The sequence below is a fragment of the Saccoglossus kowalevskii genome, chromosome 12, assembly GCF_978046115.1.
Source record: "Saccoglossus kowalevskii chromosome 12, keSacKowa6.1, whole genome shotgun sequence".
In the NCBI taxonomy this organism is placed as follows: domain Eukaryota; kingdom Metazoa; phylum Hemichordata; class Enteropneusta; family Harrimaniidae; genus Saccoglossus; species Saccoglossus kowalevskii.
The window spans coordinates 20,831,330-20,842,013 of NC_140652.1; positions in this window are offsets into that span (position 1 = coordinate 20,831,330).

Sequence of the window (10,684 nt, forward strand, 5' to 3'; positions counted from 1 at the left end):
CACCGATGCACACTTCCCTAGTAAGCAATCCCCTATTTTAGTGACTTTATTCATTGTATTTTTCTGTGCTTTATTTCTTGTAATAATTTTGAGAGGTATTAAAGCGAGGAGCTTTAACTAGATATTTTGGTGTATGTGTATTTCATTTCCAGTAATATTGTCTTGTCTACTCCACACTAGCAGTGAAAGAACCCCCTGTCCAGTGTGAGTTCTGTGGGTGACCCTCTCAATTGCGATATGCAGGCATTACACTGTGATAGTATGATTTATTGTTGACACACTGCTGTGATGATTGCTGACGCAAGCACCGAACATTTAGAATAGTTGATCTAGCAAGTGTACTAGTTTAGTGATGCATAATTAGAATTGTTGATGTTATGGTTTTATGTTAAAGGATATAATAATCTGTGTGATGAAAGACTAATTCCGCTAACCTGTGACGATATTTTAAGTTGCTAATATGTGATAATAGACACAAGCTGCTAACTGTGACATTACTCTAACCAGAAACGTCTAACCTGCAATTATAACATCCATTTTCGTAGCACAATTATAATTACTAACGTCCACATGTCTATACTATATTGGCTATTCCCTGCAACATTTTATATATCACAACAGTGGGTTGCTTATGACAAATTGAAGACGCCCTCTGCCGCTGTTTTCAGTGATTATTTTGTCATGAGAATGTTCTGTTCCCAGGCGTATTACAGTTTAGGTCTTATACCACCAAATATGTCTTCTCATCGCAATGTTGAGATGAATTTTGTATGATAAATTATTACGCAAATATTAATTTTAGGTTTTTTTTTTAATTTACGACCATAAATAATAAAACAAAAAGAAAAAAGCACTTGTTTTCTGACCCAAACTTCAAAATTAATGAAATCACAAGCGCAGAGATTTCAGTTTTGTTATTTACCTCAGACAAATTGTAGATACTTTAAAATTGACAGTCGTCCAGTTCCTGATAAAATGACCGACCTCCTTACATATACCACAAAGCAGACTGCCAATACCACGCATCATGGAACCGGATTGAAATATGGTATACTTAGAGTATACGGCCGCTGATGTATACATCGCTTCAAACTACCGCGAATACTTATGATTGCGCTCCAATCCCGCAGGAACAGCAACCCAGTCAGAACCCGCGTCAACGAACATTCAATGCGCGGCCACTGAGCATGGGTCAATCAATCCTTCATCATTATTGAAAACCTCTGATAATGGTAATGTATATGGCTTATGTGTCGATAAAATACATTAATTTAATTTAATTAATTTTAATTTAATTTAACTCAGTAAGCAAATAATAACACACTTCTTATTCGACTGTGTGTCACTCTATATGTAGAGTAACTGAACTGACCAATTCAACCATGGAAGGTACTAACGGAAGGAGCCACGACGCCTATCAAGTGGCCATTTAAGCCTCTTAATTGGCTTATTTCCTTTTGTTTCAACCCAAATTAATCCTGATAAGGCCATTGTCTAGCTCATCTTTGATGTCCATGATAGTTTGCGATTGTTTACACAAGTAACAAGTTAGCGGAGTATGATACAACCCCGCCATTTGTTTAATGTGACTATGAAATATATGCACATTAAGAAACTACGGTCAATACACATGCGCACTGGGTTTGTTTAGGTATAAAAGGTCAAAATACGCATTTCACAACCGGAAATTCAATAGATGAACGTTTGACTTCACAAATTTCCCATGTTTTAAATATTAGAAACTGTAACTAGAACAAGATTTCGAGTGCATACAACAACAATTCCTAAGGACTCCTAAGAAATATTATCACAGAGAAAGTGTGGAGGCATGCTCTTCTTTCGATGCTATCTTTTCTCTTGGTGTTCGCCGATGTCCGGTGGTCAAAAATTTCGACAGTTTCGGGCGTCAAAATGGTACCATTGAATAATGCAATCGTCACAAGCAATCATTGATTAACTCTCATTACCATTACAAATAGAAAATTCACGATATTTCATCAGTTCTTCTTCAATCAATGTTATATCTGACAATTTTCCATTAAAGTTCGCCATTTTCAATATTGTACATGCGAGGTTCGACTATCGTTTCCGAACATGCTCTGAATATTACCGAATGCTCGTGATTAGCGTAACCCATTGTACGAAGGTGTTAAAAGCTAACAAGAACAATGTTTGTGAACAAACATTGACAAACGATCATGGGGTAAAGCTAAAACAATAGCGTCGTGGCTCCTTCCGTTAGTACCTTCCATGATTCAACTAACGACAAAACAAGCCATAATTATTTTATCTTGTAAAGTAGAGCAATTTCACAGTTTTTATATTTTGTAAAATATAAAAATTCTGACTGGAAAAATATACAAATTTGGCGGTATTGCATATCGCAGCTGTTCTCGTGGTGGTTTACGAGCTTCATGAGTTTCATTGGCCAATCTGTGGAATAATTATATAAATGTGGGTGTATCATATTTATTAAATACAAACGTCCATATAAAGAAAATATATCATTACAACAGTGTTCCGTAAATATATGTATTATATGGAATGCTTCTACATAAAATCACAAATACTCAGAACCCCTTGAAAACTATTTTCGAGATTACTTCAACGAAACGTGTTTTTTGGGGAGGGGGAATCGTATATGAAAGGTTTTCCTGGTTGGAAACTCATCTGTGGGTGGAATAAACCTGATTTGTCTGAAGTTGAAATTCGCTCGCAATAACTTTTCCTACAGACATTGACCAACATCTCAATTAGATTCAGGTTGCTATGACTACGGCATATTCTGTATTCAACCCGCGGAGCCGACATTTTTAGTTCGGTCAATGCAGGGAGGTGCTAGCGTCTGAGCAATTCAATTCCATATGACAAACTATCAAAACATGTCAAATATTTGTCAATAAGTTAATGGAGTGTTATTTTTAAAAACACCTGGACTTAGTTAATTAACTGCAATACGTAATGCCGTGCCTGCAGCGAAAAATCGATATCTTCAATTGATTTATTTGTTTGAAACAAATAATAAAATAAAAAAATCGCTTTCAATATTAACATGAGTTTTGTTAAAGTCGTTTATATGATAAATCCATCTAGCAAGTTTTGTGTTGTCTATAATCTCACGGACATCCACTTAAATACGTCACTGTAACACACAATAGAATTCTATTGTATGGTGCCATGGGACAATAGCTCCATGATTTTACATAATAAACCAATGAACATTGTCATGCGATTTATTTCTCAAAAAATATGAGTAGGCTTCTACCTTAAATGGCTCATTGTATTGGTCGTCAGCAGCTTAAAATATTCAATAAATTATCCTCGTGCTTATCACGTTGAGACAATTCGTTATAAACATTATTACAAAACGGATCGATGGTAAATAACAAGGGTGCCTTGAATTTGTGTATACATTCAAAGATATGCTAGGAAGGCAGTGGGCGGCTTTTGTTGCCCAATAATTGTTATCACTATGTTTATGAGATACATTTTGTAATGTAATACTCGTAAAAACGTGTCATTTGGGAAATGTTGATGGTGTCAATTCCCCTGTCAACAAAACAAGTCCCGGTTCCCAATCAATTCTCACATGAATCATACACTGAGGGCGCCATATATTTACTAACGTCGAGTCTATTTGTGTTTAATAATAATGCCGAACAAACAACACGGTAAATACTATGACAAATGAAAGTAAATATGTACTGCGATCGTGACTCGAACCGACGCGCGCGTACGGCCTTCCACTTGGTCACCGGGAATACCCCAAAACGGCTTCCTAACAACCGCAGAACGACAGACTTTGTCGGTTCGAGTCACGCACGCAGGGCATATTTACTATATTATTTACCATGCCGTTTTTTAGAAGTTATTCACTTGCCTTACTTTCTATTTCAGCAATTACTATGAATTTACAATTTTCAAAACTGCATCCATAGTAAACATGTTTTCTGATTTTTGTGCCACAATACCAAATGCCGGAGTACATGTCAGGTGCGAGTACTCCCTTTGTGCACACGTGAGCACGTTAAACAAATGGTATATGTACATACACTATATAAATAAATTAAAGTACTTAAACAATATTCTCATGTCTACACTGGCGACACAACACTGACGTCATTTAAGTGGGAGCTGCTTGTAGAAGTACAAGTACTGAATGAACTCGATTTGTAGCATATGTCAAAGTTCACTTGATCTAAGCTTTCAGCAAAATCGTGATTAGTAAATTGAAAAAAAAAATCAGTAGGTAGGCCTCTTTTGTTACGTGCTTGTCTGTAAGTGGGTGTTATTAAGCTGTGCAATGGTGGTTTCCTTTGTACCACTGATTGGTTCTTATGAGAGTCTGGTGATGATATGTCGCGTCCAATTGTGACATTGCCCTTTCCCTGTACGAATGACACTTTATACTTTATTTTGTTTAGCCAAAAGAGCAATTACGTAAAAAAGACATATAAATTGAAGTACTGAATACATTTAAACACACTCTATTAATTCAACGAGTTTGCTGAGCAACACAATGCGTTACACTTGTGAGCAAACGTGTTGAAGCATCGGCGTCGACTTTTATTAAATACAAATATCTTTGACGAGTTCAACTCAGAAACGGTCACGAAGTCGGGTGGGATTTTTATATCCGAACTAAAAAAGAGAGAACATTTTACAGAGAACTCATTTGTTGCGTGTCTACATAAATGAAGGTGGTTCATATCTTATATTAGATACAGTTGTTCTTTTTTTAATTAAGTCAGATTACTAATATTTGCTTTCGTCAGCTTTTGAAGTCATACAAATATACCAGTTCGAGACTCGACTAACACTTATAATTTACTGCAGTAATAGTACATATTATTTAATATATTAATTTGTTTTCTAGACTGAGAAAGCAAAGCTTCGAAGTGTTGACAAAATGCAATGCAGTAGTTTACGCTGACTGGCGTGTTAGTTGAAGTTACGGTATATAAAGCAGTCTAGTGCGCAGAAACGCATTCAAAGAGGCATGTGAAAACGTATCCGAAGACACGTGACTGTTCACGAAAGAATAATAAAATTCTATTTTCATTAGAACATAAGAATGGCTATGTCATATACAGTAAAACACATAAATGAAAAGTTTCATCTTCAAATATGACTTCGCGGTTGTTTGTTAGTATAGTGAGGTATACACAACGTCGGATTTGATGCAGTATATCGTTCTTATTTCTCCCTTACTCTCCTCGGCACTTAAAGATTCTCTAAGATATGATCAATTAGATAATCCAGGTTCTGGATCGTCACAACATAGTTTGATGCAGAAATCTAACTATTCAAGGCACACTTATATCTTGTGCAGGCACTTTTGATGCGGCAGATAAGGTTGAAACAACTACGCCGTATTGACCCGCATCATATCTGTAATATCCTGCACTCGACCTTGAGGCGCGTAGACAATAAGAACTTTATTATACAATGTCAATCAAATTACCTTCGTCTCACTGAAATTGTGTCATATTGTGACATCCTAGCTACACACTCACGCCAGTATAGTCAAGTCTGTAATGGAGTACACATTTGATACGAGAGATTAAGCCTCTTCTATGTTGCAAACACAATAACAGTGCATGGAATATATATATGGCTATAAGTATATTGAATTGTATATGATTATCTCAGACTATGGCATTCAAGGTTGGAAGTTTGAAATAGGTATTATAAACTTATACTCTTGAAAATTCATTTGTGCATAAGATACATTAAACGCCCTCTGGTGTCAACACATGAGTCATATGTATAGAGTAGCTGTTAAATGGCATGCATGCATGCCCGTATACCAGTTAGAAGGAAATTCGTCCATATTTTCGGTTAACATCAACAGTACAAAATTGTTAAATATTATATCATTATGGTATGGCTACATTTCCAAATTACCTATATTGTACATCATTATTAAACAGTATCACATGTACACAACGAACATTCAACGTACAACACTACACATGGCATTGTAACGTTACTAGGAGCGGCCACTGGGCGTAGCTTAGGTCAGCCAATCCTTTATTGAGAATCCCTGTCAATAATTATGTATTATGATATGAATATTGAAGGATAATTATATAAATGAACTATACTGAAATCATTGAAATTAGATAAAAATAACCAATAAGGCCAAAATACCGGTCAAATACTGGCTATTGGAAATATCCAGAGTAGAATGGGCAACTTCGAACTCAGATTCTTGGTGTTTATAACAAGTCTATACACACTAAATCAGTTGTTTACATCACGTGCAGGCAATAGATTCCGACTTAACTACTAACAGCCGAGAGCTTAATTAATCGTTTTGTCACTAAATGTGCAGACATAGAAATTATAATCTTCGCAGCAAAACCAACAATTATTCGATCCCATTATTATGACTTGTTGACTCAGAGATATGTTATCACCATAAGAGGCGCGAAAGCGTGATAGTCGTCACCTGTCCATGCAGCACACGACCACATCTTATCGTTGTTCACAAACAACCGACTACCCATGAGCCTTTGCGTTTTAGCATGCGTTGGTATCGTCGCTTATGGCTCAATTCCTGCGCGAGCACGGCGAAGACCCCTCCGCTTGAATATTACTCCCGGTAACCAAATCATTTTATGAAATGCAATATCGCCTTCGAACGAGAAGCAACCGTTCTCATGCACTTCTTATTCGACTGTGTGGCACTCTATTTGTGGAGTTACTGAGCTGACCAATTCAACTAACGACAAAACAAGCGAGCATTATTTTATCTTGCAAACTAGAGCAATTTTAAATTTTTTTATATTTTGTAAAATATAAGAATTCTGACTGGACAAATATACAAATTTAGCGGTATTGCTTTTCTTGTCACGGTTTACGAGCTTCATGAGTTTCATTGACCAATCTGTGGATTAATTATATAAATGTGTGTGTATATTAGTTATTAGATGCAAACGTCCATATAAAGAAAATATATCACACCAACAGTGCGCCCGTAAAAATATTTATGATATGGAATTCTTCTACATAAAATCACAAATACTCAGAATACCTTGGAAACTTGTTTCGGGGTTACTTCAACGAAACGTTTTTTTGGAGGGAATAGTGCAGGAAAGGTTTTCCTGGTTGAAAACTCATCTGTGGGTGGAATAAACCTGATTTGTCTGAAGTTGAAATTCGCTCGCAATAACTTTTCCTACAGACGTTGTCCAACATCTCGGTTATATTCAGGTTGCTATGACTACGGCAGTTTCTGTACTCTACCCGCGGAGCAGACATTTTTATTCGGTCAATGCAGGGAGGTGTTAGCGTCTGAGCGATGCAATTCCACGTGACAAATTGTCAATACATGTCAAATATCTGTCAATAAGTTAAAGAAGTGTTATTTTTAAAACACCTGGATTTAGTTAATTTATTGGAATACGTAATGCCTTACCTGTAGTGAAAAATCGATATCTTGCAATTGATTTATTTGTTTGAAAAAAATATTAAAATAAAAAAAATCGCTTCCAATGTTAGCAATGTCAGGGGTAAAATCTCTCTCTCGGGGTTCTCCACACGTGTCAGGGGGAAAACTCGTCTCGTCTCTCTATCTCGTCCCCTTGAGGTACGGGATCGGGAAAGTCACTTTAACTTTACAGTCAAATAAGGCACACACAACGAAATACGTTTCAGCTCTCGTCTTAGTCGGTCAATCGAGCACTCTATAAGACACAGCGCCCTGGGGAAAAAATCCCCAAGACTCTCGCAAGGCTGACCCAAGACTAGCCCAAGACTGGACTGCCTCAAGGCTCGCCCCTGGACTCTCTCGGACTCGTCTGTCGTGGAGTATTCGCCAAGACCAACTCAAACTCTCTTTATTCATTTTCAAAACTCTAACCAATTACAAAGCAGTAAAAAGACTCTAGGGCGTAACCTTCAATCATAAAGCCAATCACACTAAGTACTGAATACGTCATATCTTTTGATTAATCGTTCACTACATTAATAACTATGGAATACCAACTGTCAGAATCGCGACGGATATCTCGTAATTAGTTCCAAATCACTGAGCCAAGTTCCGTCCAAAACTTCAAATAGGCCTACACGATGACAGACATAACACAGCAATTCGCTAATAATCAGTTAATTAAGTCGGTCAACAGATACGCGAAAACAAATTCATGACAGCAAAACAGTTTTGTTACAGTCGTTTATGTGTGAAATCCACATAGCAAGTTTCGGGTTGTCTATCGAACATCCACTTAAATGACTCTTGGTAGTGGTCGTCAGCAGCTTAAAATATTCAATAAAATATCCACGTGTTTATCGCGTTGAGACAATTCGTTATGAACATTATTACAAAACGGATGATAAATAACTGCCGTTACTGCACAGTGATCGAAACAATATCAAACACAATGCCTTGAATTTGTGTACACATTCAAAGATATGCTAGGAAGGCAGTGGGCGGCATTTGTTGCCAAATAACTGTTATCACTATGTTTATGAGATATATTTTGTTATGTAATACCATAGACCCTCTAACAGATCTGTTAGAGGGTCTATGGTAATACTCGAAAAAACGTGTCATTTGGGAACTGTTGACGGTGTCAATTCCGCTGTCAACAAAACAAGTCCTAGTTCACAATCAATTCTCACATGAATCATACACTGAGGGCGCCATATATTTACTAATTTCAAGTTTATTTGTGTAATAACAATACCGAACAAAAAACACGGTAAATACAATTTTCAAAACTGAATCCTTAGTAAATCTGTTTTCTGATTTTGGTGCCACAATACCAAATGTCGGAGTACATGTCAGGTGCGAGTACTCCCTTTGTGCACACGTGAGCACGTTAAACAAATGGTATATGTACATACACTATATAAATAAATTATTAAAGTACTTAAAAAATATTCTCATGTCTACACTGGCGACACAACACTGACGTCATTTAAGTGGGCGCTGATTGTAGAAGTACAAGTACTGAATGAACTCGATTTGTAGCACATGTCAAAGTTCACTTGATCTAAGCTTCCAGCAAAATCGTGTTTAGTAAATTGAAAAAAAAAAATCCCCAGGTTGGCCTCTTTTGTTACGTGCTTGTCTGCAAGTGGGTATTATTAAGCTATGCAATGGTGGTTTCCTTTATACCACTGATTTGTTCTTGTGAGAGTCTGGTGATGATATGTCGCGTCCAATTGTACCATTGCCCTTTTCTCTGTACGAATGACACTTTATACTTTATTTTGTTTAGCCATAAGAGCAATTACGTAAAAAAGACATATAAATTGAAGTACTGAATACATTTAAACACACTCTATTAATTGAACGAGTTTGCTCAGCAACACAATGCGTTACACTTGTGAACAAACGTGTTAAAGCATCGGCGCCGACTTTTATTAAATACAAATATCTTTGACGAGTTCAACTCAGAAACGTTCACGAAGTCAGGTGGGATTTTTATATCCGAACTAAAAAAAGGAGAAAATTTTACAGATAACTCATTTGTTGCGTGTCTACAAAAATGTAGGTGGTCCATATCTTATATTAGATACAGTTGTTGTTGTTTTTTTAATTAAGTCAGATTACTAACATTTGCTTTCGTCAGCTTTTGAAGTCATACAAATATACCAGTTCGAGACTCGACTAACACTTATAAATAGCTGGAGTATTTTAAATAGTACTTAACATTTAATATAATATTTTGTGTCCCAGACTGAGAAAGCAAGGCTTCGTAGTGCGGACATAACGTGGTGTAGTACTTTGCGCTGACGTGTTATTTAAAGCGGCGGAGTCGTCATCTGCGCATGCATCATGTGTCCGTAACGTGTTATTGTTTACAAACATGCGTCTACCCACGAGCCTTTGTGTTTTTGGCGTATGTTGTTATCGTCGCTTCGGACTCAATTCCCGTGCGTGCGCAGGTGACGACCCTCCCGCTTTAAGTTACCGAATAAAAGGCAGTCTAGTGTGGATAAAACTCGTTCAATGAGGCATATATAAACGTAACTGAATACACGTGACTGTTTCACGAACTGCTGAGGATAGGAAGTCATTGCGAAGCTACTTACAAGATTGTTCCTGATTGGCTACTAAAACCCAACATTCAACAGTCATACCAATCAAAGTGCAGCTTGTTTAACAGTTTTTTTTTATTCGAGGTATCAAATTCTTGTATTTATGCTTCGACGCAACCGGATATATATAAGAAATATCCCCGCCTGTGTGCAGCCAAGCCACTGGAGTTATTTTGGGAGTTGGGGAAGAAAATGACTTCATGTAGATCAAATTTAAGGCTGATTCCTCGATAGATTTGTTTTGTTAATCGACGCAAACGATTTATATATGAATATCTTGGAGATATTATAGCGTCGGTGACAAAGCGAATTTGGAAATTGACTTCTTACATAAATATCCGACACGGCGGAGTATTATGGGTAAACATATGAAACTTTCCTGTTCATCGCCGCGCCACCAAATTGGCAGAATTTAATATTCACTTCCAACGCGCTCTTGTATCACTTCCAGTGGGTAACATGGTGTTCATTGCGTTCGAATTTCGTGTAAACAAACATGTTATTTTACACGCGTTGTATACGTTGCAAGGGACCCATGATATGGAATACGATGCGGCGCGACGATTACGGCGCTTCAAAGTGAGTGAACAGATAATTAGTAGTTTTGTGAAATGCAGTATTTAGGCAGATG